This window comes from Camelus dromedarius, chromosome X, assembly GCF_036321535.1.
Source record: "Camelus dromedarius isolate mCamDro1 chromosome X, mCamDro1.pat, whole genome shotgun sequence".
Taxonomy (NCBI): domain Eukaryota; kingdom Metazoa; phylum Chordata; class Mammalia; order Artiodactyla; family Camelidae; genus Camelus; species Camelus dromedarius.
In genome coordinates this window covers 32,412,817-32,439,704 of record NC_087472.1, presented here as the reverse complement: position 1 = coordinate 32,439,704, position 26,888 = coordinate 32,412,817, and the positions used below count along the sequence as shown (strand labels likewise).

The following is a 26,888-nucleotide window of genomic DNA, read 5'->3' as shown; positions in this document are numbered from 1 at the left end:
TTTTTGAGCATTTATGTGCCTATCCCTGTGCAGTTACTGAAGATTACAAATATGATTAAAGATACAGCTCACATATGCAAGGACCTTACAGTTTAATCCTCCGCTCCAGTTCTACTATCATGTATTAGTAATGTCAAAAATATTTATTTAGCAATTATCTGTAATATTGCAAAATGAGGCTTTCTGTATCATGTAGTCTGCAAAGGGATAATGAAATGCTTGGATGGCATAAAGATCTGCTTTTAAAATTCTACTTGTATTTTAATCTAGATAAACAACCAAGTAATTTGGTGTTTTGCCAGCCTTTGAAAGAAACTCAGTAACAGTAACATATGTGTTTATAAGAGGCTCCTACAAACACCCCCAAATCATTTAATGACTGCTTTAACTGCTGAACCACCAGTCACCAACTATAGCTCACGAGAACAAGTGAAATAAAAGCACCAAGAGGAGATCACTCATGCGACTGTATCCCACAGGGTATGGCAAGGCATGCTTATTTAATATATTAAATAGTAACTGCCACTACCTGGAGATGTTTGTTACCCAGACGACGGCATGGGCAAACAGCACCAATAGTACCAAGTGAGGGATCCACTTTTTAGCTCAGAATCCAAGATATGACTTTTCCAAAGCGGCACCTCTCTTTTTCTGCCCAGTCTTGACCCCAATCAGCAGAACAAGTCAGGTAGAAAGACTGGAGAGATAACAAACTCCAGTTGGAGAGGCAGGGAAATAGCAATTTCACAGTAATTTCTGAAGTTATGGACCTAGAATGCAGGGTCTTACAAGACTAAAAAGGCAGAGATTAGACTGAGTGGGCTAGGTACAAATACAGGGCACACACAAGAAGACTCATACTTGGCCAGGAATAGCCAGATCCCTTCTGAAGAGTCAAAGGAGGCTGACATTAGAATTTGTTGTGTAGCCTTGTAAAATGTATATAGTCCCCATTACACAGTGTGGGGCCTCACAATTACCAACTCATTATTGTTCTTAAAATCTCCCCTGCCACCCCCTCAGATAAGAAGCCCCAGCAGGTACTATTAAATACCTGATCTAGTGAATCCTACTTGGCTATTAGAATCACAGTATTGATACCAGAGTGGGAAAAACCAAGCAAACTAAGCCCTTGGATAATTCTGTCTGTAAGCATACTGAAGAGAGGGACACTGTCTTACTCATCACTGTATCTCTAGAACTTAGAGCAGTGTCCCTCACATAATAGGCAATCAATAAATATTTGCTGAATGAATGAATGTGCAACACATTAAACTGGGTCAATGACATGGAGCCAGGTGGGTGGGAGTCCATGGTATGGCTGTGTCTACATGAAACTACTTTTCCTACAATTTTGATATTAATTGACCAGAAATTTCATTCAAATTGTTGGCCAATTCCAATTCCATCAGAAAAGACGTTGAATTCAATTTGCTCATTAGACTGATCAAGTAATTAATTTGACTGGATCAACTTTGGATTATTCTTGCATCACAGGTAAATGTTTACAGTTAATAAAAGCTGTCAGTGGCATCAGAAATCACCCAAGCTGAAGAATTCAATCAGAAAATGGAAATAAAATGCAGTCAGAGATTAGCAACACAATTTTACAAACACTAGGCTATCGCAGATCTCAAACACATAGAAAAGTGGTAGAATGTCTCATTTTCTGAAAAGAATATATCTACAGGTCTTTCTGTGATGGTAGAGTATAAATAAAAATATCATTTGAAATTATTTGATTGTTGGTCCTGAGAGAAAATTTATATGAAAGAAACTTGGGGTGTATACACACACACAGGTGTAGAATCCATTATTTAAAATTCTAAAATTAAGAGTAGATAAAATGAGTTGGCTATTGGTACATTGTTTTCACCATACAGAAAACATTAAAGTTGAATTGCCTTAAGTTGAAAGTACATTTAAATATTTGCATATAACTTGCTATTTAACAAAAGTTAGGAGTTAGAGGGAAAAGAAACAATGCTAAACTGTTAGAAATCATAGTCTATTGAAGATCAATAAAAATAACATTAAATTTCTTGCTAAAATCATGAAGATCAGTGGGGAAATAGCATTTGATTCAGAGATTTTATTTACACACAATATTTCCATTAATGTCTTATCTTTTAATTGAAGTTTGGTTGATTTACAATGTTGTATTAATTTCTGGTGTGCAGCATCGTGATTCAGTCATATATATATTCTCTTTCATATTCTTTTTAAAAAATATGGAACACTTCACGAATTTGCATGTAATCCTTGTGCAGGGGCCATGCTAATCTTCTCTGTATCTTTCCAATTTTAGTATATGTGCTGCCAAAGCGAGCACTGTTTCCAGTAATGTCTTTACTGAGCAAAATGAATTCTACCTCCATTTCAATATCTTAGTAGATTTTTAAATACTTACAAATTTCTTTAGATTTGTGAACTTGTGGATGTTTAAAAAAAAAAAAGAAACAATGGTGGTGATTCTGATGCTCATCCAGCGCCAGTGAAATAGGGAGAGCAATGTAACTTCATAGAAACATTTTTATTGAACAAACTTCAACTCCACAAGGAACTGTACACATATCACGCTTTTAGCTGATTCAAGTTTCCTATGTTCAGAGCAGCAGTTTTTACCCATTGCTTTTTCCCATATTGATTTCAATTAAGTTTCACCTCTGAGAACCCAAGAAACTTCAAATTGTGCTCTTCTCCCCCTAATGAGTTTGCCCAAAATGTCTTCTCTCTGCTATAATCACAGTACAGGGAATACAAGAAACAGCATGACCTATTCTTAGTAAATATTCTGAGACTTTAATTCTTTCTTTTACATATATCTGTAGCAAAAATGCTTTCCTAGCTTTCCTTATGGGATAACGTTTTATGAGGCAAGTCAAGGGTTTGGGAAAGGAAGCAGGATGGGAAGCCAGCCAAGCACATCGTCCTCTTGCCTTGGCCATCTTCCTGTTGCAGCTGGTTATCCGAAGGCTGGGCAGTGTGCAAAAATAGCATGCTGGAATGGTTAAATTCTTGCTTGTGTTTTCTCCCTGGAAACCTATTTTTTTAAAGAACCTTGAATTCTGCATTGATTATTATTATTATAAAGACCCTTACTGACTTTTAAATGCTGAAATTATCTTAATTGAACCTTTTTAAGAAGACGCAACCTACCCACCATTTTGAACAAAGCATACAAAGGCTAATGACATTTGACAGCATTTTGGTTGGATTTCCAACTGTGATTTTCTTTTGATTAAAATAAATAAATAAATGGTGGAGCACCAAGTTTGTCACCTGACCATTGTTAAAGCTGACATTTCCAAAACAACTATGCTAATATGACATTTTCCTTTTTTTCCTTGGTAGTTTGGTGTGATCTGACAGTGAACCAAGAGGACTTCCTTTGAAACCTTTGGTATTTGACCAAGTGCCACCTATACATCAGTTGCTTTCAAACTATTGTCAGTTTCCTGTCTCCTTGTCATAAATGAAAGGAATAGGCTGCTTTAAAACTTCAGCATATTCCCCATCCCCTGAACTGTGAGTAGCACAGACCAGAGACTGGTTTAAAAGAAATGCAAAGTCCTTTAATAAAAAACACAGCTGTGGTTACGGTGAAGCCAATTGCTTTTTAGCATGTCTACCTACTTGGGCTTTTCCTTTATTCCCCCCTGGAGATTAGAAATAATTTAACAATGCAGAAATTTCCACTCATAAGCTACCATGTACCTCTTTCTGACCGTTAGCTGTCCTTTGTAAATAAAATTCATGCAACATCACTAACTCCACAAACGAATTTTGAAAGGCTAGTTGCTTTCCATGGGAAGTTCAAGAAATAAATACCTGCTCAATTTGGAGAAAGATTATATTAGCATTTGACTGGAAGAACTAAACTAATTTATAGGAGAAGTCAGCAAATTATGGCCCTTGGGCCAAATCTGGCCTGCTGCCTGTTTTTGTAATGGTTTATGAGCGAAGAATGGTTTTTACAGTTTAATTTTAAATGGTCTTAAAACCAAATTAATAATACTTTATGATGTGAAAATTGAAAATTCTGTGTCCATAGCCATGATCATTTGTATGTATATATGTATATATATATATACACACACACACGGCTGTTACACATATATCATATATTACTCTTTCTCATGATACAACGGTGGTTGAGTAGTTGTGACAGAGACCAGATGGCCCACAAAGCCTAAACTATTTACTACCTGGCCCTTCACAGAATAAAAGTTTCCTTAACCTGGTCTAGAATCATATTTAATTAGGGAAAAACAGCTACTTTTTCCCTATATAAAGCAGTAAAAAATACCTCTCTCAAACATTTAGGCCTTGGTAGAATTGAGGATACTTTTTGAAAACAAAAATTCCCATAAGGACAAATGAAACTCTAACCAGAATAACTTTTGAGCTCCAGCTCTCCCACTAATTCCCTGTGCGAATTTAGCCACACCACCTTCCCTTTCTTGACTTTCTTTACCTATCTTTAAAACCCAAAGTCTACATAAAATAATTTCTCTGGTCCTTCTCAAAATCTAAGATTTTCTTCTCCTTTTTTAAAATTTCTTATTTACATTAAAAAAATATCATCCACTTTACTGAAGAACTCACCACAGGGTTTCTGTATTTAGTAACTTCTTCCTGCTAAGGTACTTGCGTATTTATGTTAAGTACTTGACTGATAAAGTTAAGGGGTATGCTATTAGAGATCTATCAGAAATACATAATGGCAGCTACTGAAATGATCATGAAAGTCAATGTGAAAAGGAATTCAAGTAACAGAAATTAGACTTGCACGTGAGTTTTCTAGGATATATATATATATACACACACACACACATATTATTCAACTAAAATTAATTTTTATGCTAAACTCACATTCTGTTTTGGTCCACTGACTATGTAGCAGTGTAGGACTTTTCTACCTCAAGTGTGGTCTGTGGACCAGCAATATTTGTATCCCCTGGGAGCTTGTTAGAAATGCAGAAAATCAAGCCCCATCCCAGACCTACTGAATCAGCATCTGCAGTTGAGCAAGATTTCCAGGTAATTCCTATGACTATTAAAGTTTGAGAAGCACTGGTGTAGGACAGTACTTCTGAGACAGTGGGCTGTGGTGCATCAGAACCACCCGGAAGAGGGGGAGGGTAGAGCTCAGTGGTAGAGCACATGCTTAGCATGTATGAGAGCCTGGGTTCAATCCCCAGTACAAACAAACAATACAACAAATACCAATCCCCCCCCAAAAAAAAAGAATCACATAGAGGTGCTAAAGAAATGTGCATATTGCTTGATCCTGACTCTAGATCTTTTGAATCTGAATCTCTTCAATGAGATCTGAAAATCAGTTTCCTTTAAAGCACTCCAGTAATTCTTATGCATAATACTATTCGAGAAGCACTGGAGTAGTGGTTGAGAATGTCAATTCTTTTTAGTGGAACATTCCTAGTTTTCTTAGTTAATAGCTCTGTTATATCACGTTACTTAGCCAATTTGATTCTCAATTTTGTCACCTGTAAAATAGGGATAAAAAAATACTTCCCTACCTTATAGGTTTTTGTGAAGATTGAACTACAGAATGAACGTGTCTGGCATACAGTAAGCACTCAGTACACACTAGCTACTTCTAATTTGATCAGAATTGTCATCATTCCCACTACCACCACCACCATCAGGAGTGGGGAAAGATTAAGCTGAATATGTAGGTGGGAGGATAAGAGATCATGTGGGGTCTTGTTTCCAAACAAATCAGCTTGTAATTTAATCTGCACACATTGGAGAACCATTGAAGGTTTTGAAGAAGAGGCCTTATCCAAGCTTTGATGAACTTGGTTTTGGAGAATGGTGAGGGAGTCTAGACCAGAAGGATCACTGAGTTTTCAATGGGCTTGTGCTTTCCAGTTGCATTCTAAAAACTCTAATCCTAACCATCATCAGTATGTAGGTTAGATTGTAATTGATCTGGGGCTCAGATATACCTAATCAGCAATTTCAGAGTGACCTGCGACTTGGAATGACCTCTAGATCTAAAACTCCTGAGGTCTTTCTAGTCAGTCAAATCAATCACACTGGCTAAGTGTTAGCAGTGGGATGAAGACAAAAATCAAAATCTTAAGAGGAAGCCATAATTTAATGGAGACAAAAAATGCACAGAACTAAGCATGATCACAGAAGAGATATATGTTTAATTGAAAAGAATTAAATGTGTGGCAAAAATAACAGCACAAGGAAAACTTAAATGCACTGAGATTATTCTATCCCTTCCTAGTCTGGACTCAGAGCTCTAAAACTTCTACTCTTGCCAAATTATCAAACTGACACTCTTGCTCTGTGAACACACTTAGTTTTGTACTGTGCCTGATATTAAACAAAATCCATGTATGTCCTTAAGGAGATTACAATTCATTTATAGAACTAAGGCCTACATACAAGAAATCACTAGAAGGCAATGGAAGACAGACTAGAAACCAGTGCTAGACGAGGTGGCTTAGGGCAATAGCAGGAAGAGATGTGGGAGTTGGAAAATATATAGAATCTGAAGCAGAAGTAAAAACAAGGTGGGTCAGCAACATTATGAAATGTATGGAGTCAGGAAAACACTGTAAGAATGGTTGAATAAATTATGATACACTCACACGATACAACAAAACTACAAAGTAATTTTAAAAATAATGGGTTAGACTTACTAGCTTACTTGGAGAGATTTCCAAGATGTACCATTAAATTAGAAGGCAGAGTATGTAGCATAATTTTTAGAGCAGGCAGGTAGCTAGATATGATCAGAGAAAGGGAGATACAGGCCAAATGGCAGGAAACCACACATCTTGTGAACAACGGGGGTCCTTGGGCAGACAGAGAAAAGCAGGAACCTCCGGCATGATGAGAAACCATATATTTTGGGTTGACAATTGTCCTGGGACAAGACAGGAATCTTCATCATCGGAATGTAATTTTTCACTCATTATACCCCCATCCAAATGTAACCTTTAGCTTATCATGCCCTCATCCAAGTTCTCGATCAAGACTAAATAAGGACCAAAAAAAAAAAAAAAATCCCACCTCCCTGGAGGTGGGATGATCAGGAAAGAGGACCCAAACCCCTCTCCGCCAATGAGTATTCTGCCCATTCACTTTTACACGCATATAACCAGCTTGCCAAAGAAACTGGGGGCAGCTAGCTACCCACCTGGGTATGCTCGCTCTCCCCTTGAGAGCATGCTCTCTGTCCCTTAATAAATCCTTGCTTTGCTTTCTCGACCTCCTTGTCTCGTTTCTGAATTCCTTCTGGGGTGAGACAAGAACTTGCTCTCTGATAACATAATCTCACTTGTGTAAAACAAACAAAATCTCCTCTGTGTGTGCTTATGTAGAGAAAGTTATGTAAGGATATATACCAGCTTGTAAATACTGGTTTGAGGGTAGTGGTAGGTAGGTGGTCTGCACTCATGCTCAAACTAGGCACTAAAAGTCCTCAGTTACATAATCTATTCAGGGTATAATGCATGCACCTACACGTAAAACAGAATAATAATAAACTATGATAAGTATATTGAACAATATTTGCTTAACACTTTGGGGCAGAAGAACTTAGCAGTATACTTCATCCTTTGCTGGAATGAAAAAAATCCATCTCCAAGGCTGTCAGTCTTTCAAATATTCAAACTACTGGTTGGGAAAAAAAGTTATTGGTTTCTAAGTGCTTTATAACTTCACTGATTACCTTGTCCTTATCTGAGATCTATTCAAATGCATTCAGCAATTAAATTCCTTTCCTTGCTTGCTCCTTTGGGAGTCTCTATAATGTACATGTAAAAAGTGGAAGAAAATCACCAGACGCAATTTTTCAACAGAAAAAAAGGAGACAATGATGATGAAACTTTAGCTAATGTTCATAGCTCTTTGCCATACTGTAATTAATTTCCAACTCTCAACATTTCTGGGCAAAATATCAAAGGTCACAGAGGGGAGGGTTATGCTCATTATTATATGTGGTAATGCCCTTCTGGCAGAACCTTGCGGCAATACCTGATCAACTTGGGAAGAGTACTGAGTCTCTGGTATGTTGCCTTGTTGTATTTGTTACTAAGGAAATATCCTTTCCTGCCTAGTCATCTGCAATGAGAACTAAGATGAAGAGAATTGTTTTTACAATTAAAATTTTTGGCCTATTTCAGAACTTGCGATAATCAACTCCAGCCAGGAAAAATAACACTTTCACCTCTCTAACAAATGGCTAAATGAGGAGCTTATTTAATCCTTAGCAAAAACAAAAACAAAAAAACAAGAAATATCGCAGTAAAACTGCATTGACACCACGAGCTTGGAATTTGTAAAAATTCAGGAAGGAACCCTGATGAAGTTTGCTTTTCAACATATGCAGGTAGGAAAACACAAACATACCAAACACATGAATGGTGGTCATAAGTTTACATGGTCAATATCCAGTGTCAACTATGTATGTTTGCCAGCATGATTCCATGTGGGCATTCTCATGACCAATGAATACTGAGACATATTCCCTATAGAGAGGGGCCAGATCAGGGAGAAAACTGTGGATATAATCTCTATTCTCCAAATAACTTCTTACAACTGATCCCTTGCATAAAACTTCCCAGACAGCAGCTAGTCAGGGTTACATGCTAGGTCAATAGGTAAGTCTGCCAGTTCCCATTTGATGTCATCAAATATGTGAAACATTGTCCTGTGGAAAAATAAAGTAAACTTATCCTGCGTGGCTACAGAGGGTTAACTAGGACCAAGTACAGAAAAATTATAGGGAGGCAGGATTTGAGTCAATATTAAAGAAGAACTTTTCAATAACAGAATACACTGCCTACAAAAACAGCATGTTCACTGTCTTTGCAGAGGGATATGACCAGAAGATTTCCTACAGTGGGTGGGAGCTTGAACTACATAGTTTCTAAGTTCTTTCTAATTCCAAAATTCTATTTTGTAGGACTACATTTAACCTACTTGAGAGAACGAACTTTACATACCTTGTAAATACCTACTGAGAAAAAAAAGCAATAAATTATTATTATCTATTTTTAAATGCAGTCAAGGAATATCTACTTGGAAACAGTTTCTGTTAGTTTAGTTGGAATTTCTGTGCTTGAGTGAAAAAAAGCATGTTCCTTCAAAAATATTTTGCTATTTTTTCTGGCCTTCCTCCCATGCGATACCTGTCACTATAATCACCATTCAGCCAGAATTAGTGAGTAAAGAGTTAGCACATGACTTTGAGAAAAATGGATAAGCACTGAAGAAGCTTGAAAGGTTAGGATGATTCAATGACTTTTCAAAACATTAAGCTTTCCCCCCAACAAATTAGCAAGCTTAGTGCCTTAGTATACATTCTACACACATTTCTATAGCACCTTCTGTCTGCCAGGCACTGTGCTAAAATATGGAAATGGACAAAGGAAAACAAAACAGACACAAACCCCTTCCTTCTTGGAATTTATAACATTAACCATTGTAACTTTAGTGAGGAAACATATTTGTGTTTAACAAACAGTATCCCCTATTCTAAATGCCCAGACAATAATGACAAGCAGCTGGAAGAGAAAGTAACCCAAGCTATTATGTCACTGGAACAAAGACTACTGAGACTGTCCTTAGGTAAACATATGACTGTTTAAGGTGTGGGGTGCATTACAAAATTATTCTTTAAGTAAAACTAAGTAAATAAATAAATCAAGATTATGCATTTAAGAGTTATAAAAATATACTCTGAACATTTTATTCAAAATTTACACACATCGCTGTGACTAACGTAATGAACAACCAAGTCTTTCAAAGCAGGTGAAAAATTCAAAGAGAAATTCAAAGGAGGGAAAAACAGAAATAGACACATCTGCTTTTAATAAAATAATTTTAAAGGATGATAATAAAATGAGGCCATCAGTAGGCATAGGTAGAGTTTACTTCAAATAAATAAGTTTGTGACTCATATAATCTTGACACTTAGACCTTGTAATCTGAGGTCTGTGGATGGGCTTCACAAGTCTTTATATCCCCTGAAAATGTATGTAAAACCATGTGTATATGTGCGTTGTTCCTCTGTGGAAATATTTCATAATTTTCTCCAGATTCTCAGAAATGGCCTATGAGCTGCTCTACTCCCCTCTCCTACTCCCACTGCAAAGTTTAAAAAAAATCACTGTTTTAAAAGGAAGCATGGCAAGAGATCCCCAGAAAGGCAAGATGGGCTATTGGCAGCATAAAGGCTTTGTAGTACAGGAATAATGACTAGTTAAGCACTTTAGCAAAGTGCCAGGGCTCTTACGAGCCAATTTACAAATGATGGGAAGTGAAAGTTGTGCCTTTAAAAAAACTTGAAATTGTCCTGATGATGCCACATTTAGATACATGATTAATAGGAGTGAAGTTGATGAGAATTTTCTGTCTCCAAAAGAAACCATAAATGATTATAGCACTGAATCAAGCCAGGTTTGAGGCTACTTATCTCTAAATCATCTTGGGAAAGGCCCAGGAACAGATATGCTGATTAGTTATGGAGGGTCTTTGTTTAAAAGCCCGAAGGTTTTAAAGGAGGACTGTAGAGAAAGATGAAATGAGAACTTTAATAAATGAAGCCCTATCTCAAGGTCATACCAAGAAAAGGAAATACTAGTTCACTTACATTCCAGGATGTAAAGCTTTAGCTTTGAACGTCTAAATATGTATTTATTAACCCTCTTCCATATTAGCACAGCCATCACCACCGACAAAGAAATCCTATTCAGTATTCTCTTTGTTCTGAAAGGTATGGCCGAATTCATGGTTCTAATCCACCAACTAAATCTCAGATAATCTATCTACCAATTATTCCCATGCATCACTGATCATAAAGACAGAGAATATGTTTGATTCATTCTTTTTTCCAGTAGTGGGGAATATATACACCTGCTAGTCATCTGTGGCTTGCATTTGTGTGATGACTGGTTGGGGTAAGAGTTTGGGATAAATCTAAACTAATTGCTTCAAAGACTGAATGTCTAACTATGATGCCATCCTAAGATAAGGCTCCCTCCAGCGAACCTAAACTACTTGGATATATGATCACAGGAATAACACTTTCCTGACCCGCACCCCTCAGCTTTCTTTCTCTGGCTCAGCCTCATGTTTTAATCCTTACATTTCTTTAAAGAGATAATTTTTTCTCTCCACCAGGATGTAAGTACCTTAGGTAAAGGTGTCGTGGTGAATTCTAATCCTGTATTGTTCCCACTGCACTACAATCAAATACTATATGGACTTGGGCACAACAAAAGGAACATTTTCAAAGTAAATGGCTAACATGTACATTTCATTGAAATGAGTATATATGTTCCATTTCATTTTGCTTATCAACAAGCTCTTTGGAATCTCTGGAAGGCCTCATAAATACTTACCTTTGAAGCAATATTCAAATGCTAGGCTAATTAATAGGTCCTGAGAACTGTGCAGAACCGATAGCAGGTTTATTTGCTTATTGTCTGCCTCTCCCCCCTCCACTGGAATGTTTGCTTTATGAGAATAGACTTTGTTTTGTTCAGTAACACATCCCCTGATCTTAAAACAATGCTGCGAACCTATCAGATGCTCAGCAAATGTCTCCCCACTGAATAAATAAATATGATTCTTGCCTCTTATAGATAAACTCAAATACATAATTCTAGGAAATTCCATTTGGACATTTACTTATAAATAAGATCCTATCTGTAATGTGACATTTTCACATTAGCAGATTAAGCTGTCTGATTTGATTCAGAAACGACTAAAATCACGCTTCCCCAGAGAGCAATGGGCATTTGCCCTATTATCATCCTTTTGTAATTCTCCAGCCTCTTATGTGAGTTAATCTGGCTCACTCCATGGATATTGCCTGTCCCTGGTTGTGGCTCAAATTTTATTTAAGACGTTTTAAAACTGATAAATATTTTAAACCTCAAGTTTCCAAGCACTGTCTGTTACATCACATGAGTGTAATTTCCTTCTTCCTTTTTTATCCTCCAAACCCAAAGAGGAGACATTTAACAATCCCCTCCAAGAAGTTGGGAGTTTGACTGGAGCAGACCCTCTTGTTAGAACTTATATTGTGTGTTCAAAACAAAACAAAAACATAATCTTCTAAAGGTCACCCTGGTCTCAAGGGTTACTAATTTTTCCACTGAGATGTTCTAATAACAAAAGTACAGGTAACATTGAAATAGAGACACTCCAAGGACCAGAAATTAAATAGACTAACACAAGGTAACCTGGACACAAACAGATGGACAAATGCTGGATCTTTAGCTGCACCATTTGGTGGAGTTTCCTTTAGCCAATTTGAATGTCTCTGAGGATGGGAGACTTTACACCTGACACATCTGTGTTCCAGATCCCCTGCCTTTAAAATGACTTTTCTCAGTGTTATTGGAAACAACAACATTAAGATAATGTCAAGGATGACAGTGAAGCATGCACAAGGGAAGTAAAATAAATGAAATCAATTAGTATTATAAATATTGGTTCCTCATTCACATCCCTTTCATGTCAATTACATATACACAATATCTTGAGGCTCCATGTATGAATCAAACAAAAACTAGGAAGAAAACAAGATGGGCGCTTCTATTTTGCTGTTTTTTATCAAAGTTTCTTTCTAATGCCACTTGAATTTATAGAACAAAACAAAATTTTAAAAAATGCTCCAATACAATCTACTGCTTGTGAAAACTGAAAAAAATTACTCAGCAAATAAAATAATGGTTTAAATAAACTCATTTAACGGAAAACCAGATGCTCCATTTTACTTGATTTAATGGAAACCACTTGTATAGCCCAGTATAAATGAAGACAAAATGTGCATAACCAACAACCCTATTAAAATTGGCAATAGCAGAATGTATCATTTTGAGGTCAGCTGTCATTTTGTTTGAATGGGTCCCTTAACAGATCACAGAGCAGATGGAAAAGGCCAGTATGACATGACTTTCTGACTTAATTATAGCATTACCAAGACAGCATATGGACTTTGTATGTACTGGATAATTTTTATTCAGTGAATTTATTTGCACATACATTCTGTGATGTGCCTCATTTGGTTTTATGTTACCTTCAATATTTATATTTCACTTTAATTGAATCATTTTTATCTATGGATTAATAGGTCAGTCTGTTCTACCAATTACAGTTGATATTTGTTGAAGCCCATATAAAAGAGGTATAGAAGTTGGATTTATGTCTTATTCAAGATTCCTCAATATAGAACACTATTACAGCTCGTAACACAGCCGTCATTCTTGCAATTAGGGGGAGGGGTCTTAATGCGTGAGGTATTTGACAGCTGATAAGGTACAGAAGAACAGATCCATCTTTTGCTTTCAAGAAACTGATTGGTCTACCAGATGGTAAAATGCACAGCAGGACAAAAGAAAAAAAAAAAACACTGAAGAGAACTCAATCAGTTTTGTGGGAAACACATCACCTTACAACCCATCCCAAAGTCAAATCCGCGGGAGCTACTGATCTAATTTATTAAAAAAGGAGTTGGAAAGCTCCAAGATATTACTGCAAATCTGTCACATGGAACTCTGCATGGACACGGTATGCATCACTGGAAATAATTTAAAACTTCTGCAGACATAAGGGAGTATAGTCTAAGTGCTAAATTTAGGTGACAGCACAGATAAAACAGGAGATGAAATACTGCCCAAAGAAACCAGCCCTTGACTTGGTCAAAGCCAGAATTTAGATCCACAGTCCACAGTATATCAGCAGCTGTAATTTAACTGGATTCCCAGAAGAGCAATAAAATGGTAGCTCGGGAAGAGGGCAGTAACATCACATATACCACTTCTACTCCAGAGTGCTGGATCTTAGCTCTTGATCTTTACTAAAAGGCACATTTAATTTGAATTCAAATAAATATTAAGGCAAAGAGACAAATGGGTAATGCCCTGATCACGAATATTTAAATGTTATTTCATTTATCTGAAAGCACTTGAATAACTCAAATGAGAGGATTTATTCTCCTTCATCTTCAAGGACATAAACATTTCTTGAGGGTCTGATCCTTTTCTCCCTATAAAAACTTGGGAGAAACAAATATATATGTATAATATGTATATATCAACTATTACATACACACACACACACACACACACACACACACACACACACACATTCCTCCAGTACATACTAACATAGTATAAAGGCTTTGCTGGTTAAAATGAACTTTACTTTTTCTTCACAAAGAAGCTAGTTTGCAGCCCACATTTTACAAATTCATCATGACAGTGCCAGAATTAGCAATTCAGTAGTTAAGGGCATAGCAGTCACGGGCACAGACTCTGGTGTCAGACTGGGTTTGAGTCTGGCCCAACCACTCACTTACCATGTGATCTTAGACATGTCACTTAACTTTTTGTGCCTAAATTTTCTTATCAGTAAAAACTGGGAAATAATATCTACTTTACAGGGTTTTTGTGCAGATTAAATAACAGCATGTGTAACATGCTCGACAGAAGCTCCACAAATGTGGGTTTTCAGTACCGCAGCCATTTACTTAATATAGTCATTGTTATCATTATTATGACAATCATGTCTGTTTCTGATACATTGGTCAATTTGTCAGCAGTATCCAACTAACTCTTAAACTTCACTGCTCACAGCTGTATGTTCTTTGTCAATGCCTTCCCACCCACCTCAACACTGCCTAGGTGGACACACACGCTGGGAGTGAGTCAATCCATTGATCAGCCGAAGCCAATCCAATTCTCTTAAGAATCTGAACAAAGAGAAACAAAGACTAACTAGGTCAGAAGTTAGCAGGCCTCAGAAGTGTGAAGTCAAAAACATTTGAAAGCAGAATACATATGCGAAGTACCTAAAGCCCTGGGTGAGCTGGAGATACAGGGAAGTAGAAATTAAGAACCAGAGTGGGGAAAGCCATTCTGCAGAAGGCAGGATGAAACAGCAGTGCTGAAAGAAGCCAAGATGGCATATTGCGTTGGCTGCAGAGAATGAGCGAGATGGATAGATAAGCTGCCTGACAATTTCCAATTCTCCATGAGAATGGGTTCCGTGAGACTCCCTTTACCCTAAAAATGCATTTTCCTATACTCAGCTGAGTTGCTGAGGTTTGATTGCTGTTCCTTGCAATCAAAGACACATAACGATATACCTCAATTTGTATTCAAATTCTTCTTCCTTGCTTTCTCATTTCTTTTAAACCTGGCCTAAATTCTTCCCAATACGAGACGTAGGTGTTCAAGTTGGTTTACTGAACTGTGTCAAACAACAGAACCCAGTGATGATAGAGCTTGTGGCTAAAACCTAGGCTATATCACAAGTCAAAGTGGGTCCTGTGGAATGTAACAACTGCATGGAGCTTGACATCTGTGAGACTGACATCTATAAGGCCTATCCCCAAGACACTGGAGTGGCCAACCAGTGTATCAGTAACTCCCCTACAAAAGCATGAATTTTAAATTTACATAGTTGTAGGTAACAAAGGAAAAATGGAAACACCGTCCCATTTTAATTTTTGGCATCTCATTTTCACTAAGGTCTTGGACCACATGTTTTTTGAACTCAGCTGTTGCACATGGTGATATTTCATAACATGCTCAAACATCTCTGCTTACAGGGGAATAGCTATCTGTGTGTGATGTTTCCCAAACAGGAATAGTCAGCTGTCATTAAAACACCAAATCTAGAGAAATGAAAAGCAATATATTTCAGAAGAACAACTGAAATTGTGTATAAGCCCACGGAGATTTTAAGGCTTTCATAATATGATTTTCTTTTTCTTTTTTTCATATGGTTAGCTTGGCATTCTTTTTTTTTTTTTTCCATAAACTTACCCACAGAGCTATAGAAGCTAAAAGCCTGGTTTGCGCAGCCACCTCTTTGGAGTAAATTTCCTCCTAACACAAATTGGCTTCAGTTTACTTGCACATTTGTGAATGGGGTAAGCATGTTACTCAACTAGCTGTCTCTAAGACAAGAAATCAGCCAGTCGTTGCCCGGGGCTATCCTCCCCTCCAATCTCACCAGCCCCAGGTCACAGAGGCACTGCACTATCCTCTTCCTTCAGCTATTGGGGCTCATGGCCCTGACCTTCAGTAACAACAGACCAACTCCTCATTTGGTGGCTTTTTGGTTCTAGGTCACCAAAGGCCCCATTTAAATTGTTGGATAATGCCACCTCAAGCATTTACTTGAATCAGTCACAGTACATATAGATAGACTCTTTGGTTTCGGACAGTGGTGTGAGAACTTAGTCACATTCAACAACTATTTTGGAATTTCCATTTAAATATCTGTAGAGGTTGATGGGTCCAATATTTACTTTAAGGCTGGCAGGCAACAACACAGTTTAAAAGCCAAGTTTATTTCTGTCTTTACACAGTTCTGCAAGGTGGAAAGTGGATCACATCATTTTCCTAAATGATGTTAATGATCTCAACAGAACACTTTGAACTTTGGCTTGTTTATACAGTAGTGTGGCTGGGTTACTGTCCACCAGGCCCTCTTAAAGCAGTGTAAGTTGGTTGCAATGAACGGAGTGAATGGTGCTGTCTGAAGGCCAGTGCCCATTCACTCAAGTGTTGAGTGCCTAACTTTATCAATTCTGGGAAGGCAACTTTTCCTTTTTAAGGGTTGAAACCAGAGGGTTACTACTGTTCCATTAGAATCAAGGTGTTATGAAAACAATGTTTCTGAAAACTACCCCCAGAAAACCTCAATACCTAAAACAAAATATTGCATTCTCAGTACTATACCAGTCTCCCCACCCTAGCCCTGGTCAAACCCACTGGTCCCACAAACAACAGGACAACTCAGTCTTAACTCTCAGATACTGAATTTTTATATTTGTATTTGATTTATAAGAAAAAGTGTCATATTCTTTTTTTAAAATCATGTCTTACTTTCAAAATGCAAAATGTTCTGCATAGTACTTTGGATGTGCAAGGTACACCCGAGATACACAGGAATGAAGTATGACAGTAATAAGTTCACCCAATGAGAAGAGTGACACGGTTGCAAACCATTGTTTCAAGAAAACGCTGTTTTACCAGATCACTCTCTAGGGAAGCACTTAATTTTTTTAAAGTGAGTTTTCTGAAATATCTTGGCATTTATTCTCTGGATCTAGGTGAAACTTAACTTGTTTTATAGGTACATCTGTCAGTCAGCCAAGAAGAACCAGGGTTCTACATAGGGGATTTTTTTATAAGCTTGAGAAAGACTGAAAGCCTTTGCTCTGCAACTCTGATTTCTTACCAAAAAATAGTTCTGTACTGCAAAAATATTTCTGGCAAAAAAAAAAAAAAGATTTTTGAAAATAATCTTCAAAAGTATACTGAAATTTAGAAAAAAAAACACTTTATACTTCAGTCACCTCTCACGTATTTATATGTAGGCTTGCTACTCTGTGGATGAGTCCCCGAAATTCTTGCATTCCCAGCATACTCTCCCAGGTTCCTGGACTGACTTCTGAGCTACTTTTACAGCAGTTCACCGCTTTACTGGTTCCACCGTTATGTATGAGCACTGGGGCTGCCAATCTAGATAAGTCAATGCCAACTGTATCCAGAAACATCAATTTGCTGTGGAAAAAAACTGTGGGATACATTCTGCAAACACAATTATATAACTATATAGTGATCGTGGTAATAGTTGCCATTTACCAACTGCCCACTATTTTCCAGACTCTTGATATGTATTTTCTCTAATTTTCACCAATGTGCAAGCCAGTTATTATTGTCTTCATTTTAGAGATTTAAAACTGGAAATTCAGAAAGGTTTGATACCATAGCCAAAAACAACCAGTGAGTGAGGAGAGCTGGATTTTGATCCTGGTTTTGCTTGCCTGAATGTCTATGATGTGCCAGGCACCGTGTAAGATACTTGCCGTGAAGTATCTCATTTAATCCTCACGCTAATCCTAGATATTAAAGAAGAAAACCCTCAGGCCTCACAGCCCAAGTTTCTATAGAGAGGAACTACACTTCCTAGGAAGAGATATAGAAAAGGAACAAATCCAGCCTCTCCCTGTCCCTCACAACTCCTGCCTGTGGGAGGAGGGACATATCTGTTCGGTCAAACTGAAAGAAGGGACTGGACAAGTATGAAGCATTCACTTCTAACTTCTTTGCAGTCTTTCCCCATTCCCAGCTCAACCACTAGAAAAGCTTTGGGGAAGGGTTTGCCTTTGAGAGGAAGGATGTTGATTGTCCAGTTCTGTCTGTGACTGCCTGGTTGGGGAAGTTTATTTCAAGGTGGAGGTATAAGAAAGTATTCAGTATCAGATTGAAATCAACTTTATTAATAATAGGATTGACATTTTGATCTCCATTTGCCTGACTCAAATAGTGGCTCCTAATTCAGAATATGAAAAGGGGAATGACTTTCAATCCAGAAATCACAACAGTAGGTAGGCTTATGTTGGGCTGTACCTGGCAGGCTTACAAGGCCTGTCCTTTCCCAGCCTCAAGACCAAAGAAAGAGCCTGGAGTCAGTGACAGAGACATCAATGGTTCAATGAATACGGGAGTCTTACAAGTCGGAAGCAAGGTCCTGGAGCGACTCCCCACTATATGCAGCGAAAGGTTGGCAGGACATGGTGGTGGGGAAGGTGAGCAGTTATAAGGGGAACTGATGTCAGGTTGGCTCATTGGTTACCAGGGAAACCAGCACAGCAGCATGACCCTCACTACCCCTTTGATAAGAACTATCACTAGCTGGGGCCAGGAGCAAGTATGTAAGGTGAGTCATGTGAGTGAGGTGTAGGTGGAGCAGGCACTGGTCCAGCAGGGGAGGTACAGAGAGTAAGAGAACAGCCATCTTGGGTGGCCTGACCATACAGCTTATTATCCCCATTTTCCAGAGTAAGTAACCGAGGCTCGAGGAAATGAAGTAATGTGTCCCAAATAAGGTAAATAATAAATAGTAGGGATCGGACTTGAATGTTGGTCTGTTTTGCTCTAGAGTCACCACTCTTTCCACACTGTACTTTGAATAATTGCATCCATGCATCCCACAGTCATCAGGGATAATCCAGAGCTGGAACTGTTTGTCAAATCTGAAGTCAGGACATGGAGAAGGAACGGACCGACAAGCAAGAACAATAACGAATGAAAACGTTTGGTTAGTTTTCATTTTCACATATATCTATAGTCAGATGAGCGTCAGAGAGGATTCAGGGAAGGCAGACAGAGGCTGGAGGAGAAGTGGTAGCCATTCAAAGCAGAGCCAGAACTTAAAGCAAGGTGCTGATCAGGACAGGCACAATGTCTCACTGTGAGAAGGCCCGCTCTGAGGCAGAGCAAATGGGAATGTATTTCTGGAAAAGTGGCAATACAGAGAATCTCATTTGTTATACATGAGCTCTTGGTTAACATATGTATGAGTAACAAGATAAGTAAAATTATTTGGCTAGCCTCTCCCACCTCCAAATCTTTCTTTTCTCTCTCTCTCTCTCACACACACACAGACACACACAGACACACACACACACACAGAGAGAGAGAGAGAGAGAGAGAGAGAGAGAGAGAGAGAGAGAGAGAGAGAGAGAGAGAGAGAGAGACATATGGTCCTGTGGCTACTGAAGGATATCCAGGGCCTCATAATGCTGTTATTTATGGTAGAGGAAGTGGGGAGAGAGGCTAGGAGAGGAATATTATTCTCACTTCGCAGAGTGGAGCCCGACAATGGCACACAGCAGCATTACTGCTGTCCCTAATGAAGCTCTCCAAGGGAATAGCCATGCTCCTTCAGGGTACATAGGTGGATTTTCTGTTTGCTGGTAGTCAGACCCTGGAGAACACACTGCTAATAGAGTTCTGGGCGCTAAGTGGAGATCTGATGTCATCCCAGTATCATTACAGCCATTTCCCCTGGGCCAATTAAAACAGATGCAAGGTTTGCTCCAAGACACTTGCCTTTGGTTACCAGTGGTGAGATCTGTTCAGGCTGCAGTTTTTTTGTATTTAGCTGTTAGGCAGGCCGAGTGATCTTTTAAACACTACTTCTAATGTAGGTTTGAGACAAGTAGGGCCCTTTACAGATCATAAGATCCCTTTGGAGAAAAGTAGTAAAGAATGAACCTGCATAATTCCCTCAAGGGAATACCTGCAGCCCTTAGGGGTATCCTGAAAGCTACAAGCAGAATGAATCTCTTTTAGCAGTTTCATTTGTAACAACATTGGCTCCAGAGGATGCAAAGGTGGGCGGGCAGCGGCAACGAGGATGTGGTACTTGACCAATACAGAGTTGTTCGCAAAAATGCAAGCTGACACATAAATTCAAAAATGTATGCTGATATATACTCCGAGAGCTGTGCTTCTGACTAATAGACTACACACCTTACATTCACCCAAATGTCTTATTCAAATACCTTTCCATTCACTTTTCTATGTGATGCTTTTAGATGAGACATTTTAATTAGTGCAGAGAATAGTGTTAAGCCCAGTTCCAGAATTCTGCTTCTCTTTTTAATCTATAAAAGCTCTACTTTAACTGTCCAGAAAACCTATAGAAAGTTCAAACAGAACTGAGCTAAACATCTGTATATATTTGCATATTTGTGTGTGTAAGCTTACTGGGGGCGCAGGGGGAAGAGCAAGGAAAGAGCATGTAGTCAATCAACATTCTTCTCTTTAAACAAGGCTCTGTGGCAACAAAAAAAACTTGGAAAGTCCCCAACAACAGCAATACAGTCACTTTAAACAAAATTAATGGTTTTCCTAGAGGCAAGTGTTCCTGTAGTTAAATTGTCTACAAACTAATTTAACTTGTCCCAGGCTGCTGGGTAATAAAATTTCTTATGCTTCAGAAAAGGGTGTCCTCTCCATGCAATGGATACAGTCAGAAAGCTTTGGGGCCAGAATCATGAAATTTAAACGGTTCCATTTGGCAGAGCCTGAGTTGGTTCATTGACCCGGGAGGTAGCTCAGTAAAGTACAGAGATGCCAGAGTTGGAAAGCTCTAGATAATTCTGATCAAAGATGAATTCCTCCTATAATAGTTAAATATCATCACTGTCTTAATTTCTTTCTTTTCATGCATAGGAGCATGAAAAATGAGACCAGCCATTAATTTATGTCATCTAGAGAGAGATTCAGAAAGAATACATTAACTACCTACCATATAATTTCCTTCCTTCATTCTCAGTTTCAAAACAACAACAAGCAAAAAAAAAAAATGCCCAAGGAAACTTTATAAACTAATTTGAAGTCAGAAGTATTTTCCTGAAGACTGTCGTTGCTGCATGGGTACTCATTAGAATGCCTCTTAACAACCCATGCTCTCTAATATCATTAGTAGATCAAGAAACTTGAAGCATTCTTGGAGGCAGATAATTAACTTATCTGGAGGAACTGTTGTCATGGTATGCTCTTTCCTGCAAATGGACAATATTATACGACTCTTGGGGTTGATAGGAAGCTAAGTCAAGAAAGTAAAAGAGATCTTGCAGACCTGGTTTCTTTATCAGAATACAGCATCAAGGGAAGAACTAATCCCCCTTTCCTTTTTGTCCTCTAGACTTCAACCTTCCAGGTATTCTCAGCACCATTAATGCTGACTTCCTTGGGAAGAAATTGTTACAAACTACAAGAGAAAAGGGGCCACTATACCATCTACAGCCTAGACCCACCCCCCAATGCAATTTTACTTTAAAGAGGGTGTTGCCAACAAATAGAGAAAACAAATAGAAAAAAGTGTGGGAAATGCTGTCAATCGTTTCTTAGTTCAAGAGTAAAGTGGATGATTCAAAATACTTAAAGCTCTGCAATTTTTGTTACATGCTAGAATAATTAGAAATACTATCCATTCTTGTCAACCCTTTTCTGTGAACTACTGTAATTAGACAGAGCAAAAAAAAAATCTGTGAGACAACATTTTGAATTTTTACTTTTTTTAAAAAAGACAACAAAAAGTCACTCAGTATTTTTACATTCCACGTTGCAATTTGCATTCAAAGAGGGTCTTTCACCTTCTGTTTCTTTATTCCAGGATAGTGAATGTTGCCTTGATTTGTTTCTAAAGTAAAGTTGCATTCGATTGAGCCAGTGATGCCTTGCAGCCAGTCCCTGCCAAATGCAATTTACTCAGGAACTGCTGAGCCTGTCCACTGGGGCTGGAGATGTTTATCATGAAGGGGGAGGAGGGTCGATGTGTGACTACTGTACTCACCCTCTACTGGAAATGTTGATGCTGACTTCCAGGAGTAATCTCAGAGAACATTGGATTCATCTAGATCTAAACACCAGCCTATCCAAAGTTTCCAGCAAAAGAATCTGTGCCAGAAACTATAAGTTGCCTCCCCAAAGCCCATTACTCCTTTCTTCCTTATTAACAGAAACTACATTTCTTAGGGTCCCTTGCAGGTGAGGGGTGAACAATAATTTGTAAGAAGTTGTCATGAAGGGCTTCTGGGAAAGCTCTTAAGGAGACTGATTTGGCGGGGTAGAATAGAAGGAACCCTGAAATGAGACTCACGAGAAGGGCTTTAGTATAGTTTTGGTTACTAATTTGCTCTGTGAACTTGGTGAGCCACTTTCCCTTGGTACCTCCATTTTCTCACATGTAGACTGAGACAGTTGAATTACATGGTTTCTGAAGTCCTGTCCAAATTTAGGTCCCTATGCTTGCTCTCATCCAGTTGCAAAGCCTCAAGGAGATAAAAACAGATGCATGAAATGGGTGTGTGGAATTTGTAAGAAGAAGCTTTACTATTTTCTGCTTCTTTACCCTCCCTCAAATTAAAAATCACTCAGAGTTAGTTTACATTATTTACACAGTTTCACACTGATACGTAGTTTACGTTACACATGTGTACTTTTAAGAACTTTATGAAGATGTAATTCACATACCATAATAGAGATCCACTCATTTAAAGCATACAATCCAATGGTGTTTATTATATTCATAGAGTTGTGGGTCCATCACCTGTATCTAAATTTTAGAACAAAAAGTAACTTCCTACCCTTTGGTAGTCATTCCCCATTCCCTCCTCTTCTTAGCCTCTGTCAACCACTCATCTACTTTCTGTCTCTATAGATTTGCCTATTTTGGACATTTCTCATTAAATAGAATCATACAATGTGTGGTCTTCTGGAACTGGCTTCCTTAATTTATCATAATGTTTGCCAGGTTCATTTATGCTATAACATGAATCAATAATTTATTTTTTATGGCTAAATAATATTCCATGGTATGGATTTTCAATATTTTTATTCCATTCATCAGATGATCGATATGTGGGTAGTTTCTATTTTTTTGGCTGTTATGAATGATGCTACTATGAACACTTGTATAAGATTCATTTTTAACAAGTATCTGCTTATAGGCCAGGTATTCTGCTTGGTGAATAAGACAGACACAGTCCCTGCCCTTATGGAACTTACAGTCTAATATGGAGGAAAAACATTGAATCACTAATGAAATGGATTCTGAATGGGAAAAAAAGGTAAATTACAGGAACACACAATAGGTACACTAACCTAACCTCAGTCAAGGGTTGATCAGGGAAGGCTTCCTGGTAGAAGTGACATTTAAAATATAACCTGAAATATAGCAGTGGAGAGAGAAACCCCATGCACAACGGCACAGAGACAGGAAGCCCAGTGTGGTTGTAGAGTGAGGAGGGGAGAGCAATGGGCGAAAGGTACAAGATGAAGCTGGGAAAAGGTCATAATGATTTAGGGGCTTTAGTCTAAGGGCAATGTATACCTATTAAGGAGTTTCAAACAAGGACATACAATTATTCAGTTTACACTTGTAAAAGATCATTCAGGCAAATGGACTCTAGGTAGGAAGATGGAGTGCATGTGCTGGTTTCAGTGAGGAGATTATTTCCATGGTCTAGCACAGACACAATTTAAGCTTAGACTAGGATGGTAGTGGTGAAGATTAAGAGATTTTAATATAGATAAGATAAATTTTTGTGTAAAAAATAACAACTTGCTGACAGATTAGACTGGGAAGGGCATGAAGAAGGGTACTGTCAAGGGTGATACCTAGGTTTCTGGCTTAAACAAATTGGGTGGATGGTCTGACCCTTTATTGAAAAGGGAAAAATTGGAGGAGGAGGAGCTGAATGGGTTGCAGAGGGGAGGTTAGTCGATGAATTCATCCTGTGACATTTTGAGTTTAAGATATTTGTAGCATATGGAAATCCAGATGCAGACAGATGTCGACAAGGCAGTTGGCTATGTGGGTCTTTAGCCCAGGAGAGCTAAAGATGAATAGATCTGGGTCTCCTTTATGTACAGATGGTAACTGATGCCTATGGAGGGTGGACTAGTGTGAAAAAAAAGGGGGTATAGATATAACTGAGCCTTGAGGACTTCTGTCATATTTGTAGCTAACAGAGGAGGGGCTCAAAAAGGAGCCTAAGAAAGAGCAGCTATAAAGGAAACCAGAAGTCTGTGTCACAGAAACACAAGGAAAATTTTGTGTCAAGGAGATTGTGTCAAGGAGATACTGGTCAACTAGGGAGAATACTGTTGAATAGTTACATAAAATGAGGAACTGGAAGTAATCATAGGAATTTATTGACATTAAAGCCAATGATAAACTTGGCAAAAGAAAATTTTGGTGACATGATAGGGAATGGAAACCAAGTTCTAGCCTTTGATGTCTTTCTAAATATTCTCAAAGAAAATTCATTAGAGCAGGGAACCTTGAGTCTTGTGCTGAATGAATGAAAGACTGAATCACAAGATAGTTCTTGAAACCAGCTGCTCTCCATTTTCTAGTCCATTTAATATTCTCAGCAATACAGTTGAGCCACTCATCCAAGGTCACTCACTCATCTGGTCAATGGCAAAGCCCTGACTCAAACTCAAATTTTCCAGCTTCAAGTCTCAGGCTTTCCCCAAAGCCCCATAGCTGCATTCCTCTTTATTTCCTTCCCAAGGTACCCACTAAGAGTAAGTACTCTATAAATGCTTTGTGAATGGTTTTCTCGTTAAGATACCGTGTTAAATGTAAGCTAAAGAACGAACGTTTACAACTAGTCCTAAAAGAGGCAGCTTAAGACCATCTGGTCTTTAAGATTCTGTATGCTGAATAGCTAAGAGACAAAGAGAAGGAGATAAATGGTGGCAAATAATCACTGTGGTTGGAAATGCCTCCTGAGAAACAAAATGGCGTTATAGTTAGTCTGTATTCTCTTAGACTGGATACTTCTTGAGGCCAGGGGGTGTGTCTCATCCTTCTTTCCTATGTCTAGCACAGTGCCTGGCTCAGAGGGAGGGCACAGTAAGTGTTTACTGGATCACATAGTATAGTAAAAGGAAACAAAATTTCATTTTCTGATGTTTCCTCCCGTGTAACAACAACAGCTGTTATTACCATTTACTATTATGTCAGACACTGTTCTAAGTCATTTATTCATATAATCTCATTTAGTATGTACAAAACTCCTAGGCTGTAGATACTATTATTATCCCCATTTTATACACAGGGCAACTGAGGCTCAGAAAGGTAAAGTGACTACTCCGTGGCTGTGAAGGTAGCAAACGGAAGAGCCAAGCCTTAAGTTCCGACTCCAGAGGCCAAGCTCTTAACCATAAATTCTTCCTCACATCTAAACTTAGCTCTTCTGTGTCACATTCTTTATACTTTTCTACATGAGAGCTGCACTGATTAGTGGCAAATGGTGAGTGCCATTACCATTTTATATTTCCTTACCCTAGGTATTCTTATATTTCCAAATTTACTAAAAGTCCTATACAAATATTTTTTAAAGAGCAAATCATGCAACTTCCATGCTTTGAGGTCGCACCAAATAGGACACTGCTTATTCAGTACGTCTGTACTGGTCAAAGTTCAGGGAACTCATTCTACCTAGCTGTCCTTACACCATGTGCTTTTATTTGGGATCTTTTTGACAACATCTCTTCCACAAATCGGCTATGAATTTATTTTGATGACTATAAAGTTGAAGGGAGGTTTTCAGAGTGAGGAGACCTCACATTCATTTGACTTTGCTCAGGCCATTTCCCTCCTCCTCAATAGAAAGTACGGACTTGGAGGCTGCCAGGATACATAGAAATTGTCATAGTCATTCCTCTAGGTTCAAGGTGGCAAAAATACAAGGAGCCTTTAATATTTGCAGCCCAATTCCGAAAGCAGACCTTTCTAGAAGGGATTAAACTTGAAAGGCACTGAGACAGGGGAGGAGATAACATGATGGTGTCAGAGAAACCTGAACTGCAAGTCAGGCGCTGTAGACCTGGCTGTAGCGCTAGCAGTGAGAGATCGTGCAAGCTTGAGCAATTAACTTGCCCTTTCTGGTTCTAGTTTCTTTCTCTGTAGTACTCAAACTAAAATAATGAGCCCAAATGGCACCGAAGTAAGTCAGACATACACTATCTGGCCTTCTCCCATGACACAGGTAAAGCTCAGGCAGCCTTCAAAGCCCCAGGCAAACGCCTTAAGAGTAGGAGAGAACACACAGGCTTTGAAAACAGGCATTGGGGTGAACTCTGTACTCTCAGCTCCTGGATGTATGACCTTGAATTTCACCTCCCTGATCCTCAGACTACTCATGTATAAAAAGGGAGTAATAATAGTACCTACCTCATAAAATTGTGAGAATTCACTCACTCAGGGAATCTGGCACACTGCCTTATGTATAGGTAAGCACTCAGTAAAGCATGATAATAATTACGAATAGTAAATGTCTTTATTTTATTCTGATTCCCAAGTCTCTATCCAATCCAAAGCCTCATATCCTTATCTACAGGATGGGTATAATAATTTCTGTATTTCCCACGTAACAGGGCTGATATGAAGATAACATAAAATTCATCCACTCAATCACCTAACTAATAATTATTGAGGACTGAGCAAGCCAATGCAGATACAGCTGTGAACAAGACAGGTGAAGCCCTTGCTCTCATGGG

At 38.4% G+C, this 26,888-nt stretch overlaps 1 protein-coding gene and 1 non-coding gene across 2 annotated transcripts in view; both read right to left on the bottom strand.

Annotated features, from left to right (window-relative positions):
• Positions 1-26,888, bottom strand: part of IL1RAPL2 (interleukin 1 receptor accessory protein like 2) — a 1,161,988-nt gene that overhangs the window by 474,405 nt on the left and 660,695 nt on the right. The gene's annotated exons all lie outside the window — the stretch shown is intronic.
• On the bottom strand, positions 2,226-2,332 carry LOC116151127 (U6 spliceosomal RNA). The gene has a single exon (XR_004134903.1). It is a non-coding gene; the product is annotated as a U6 spliceosomal RNA (small nuclear RNA).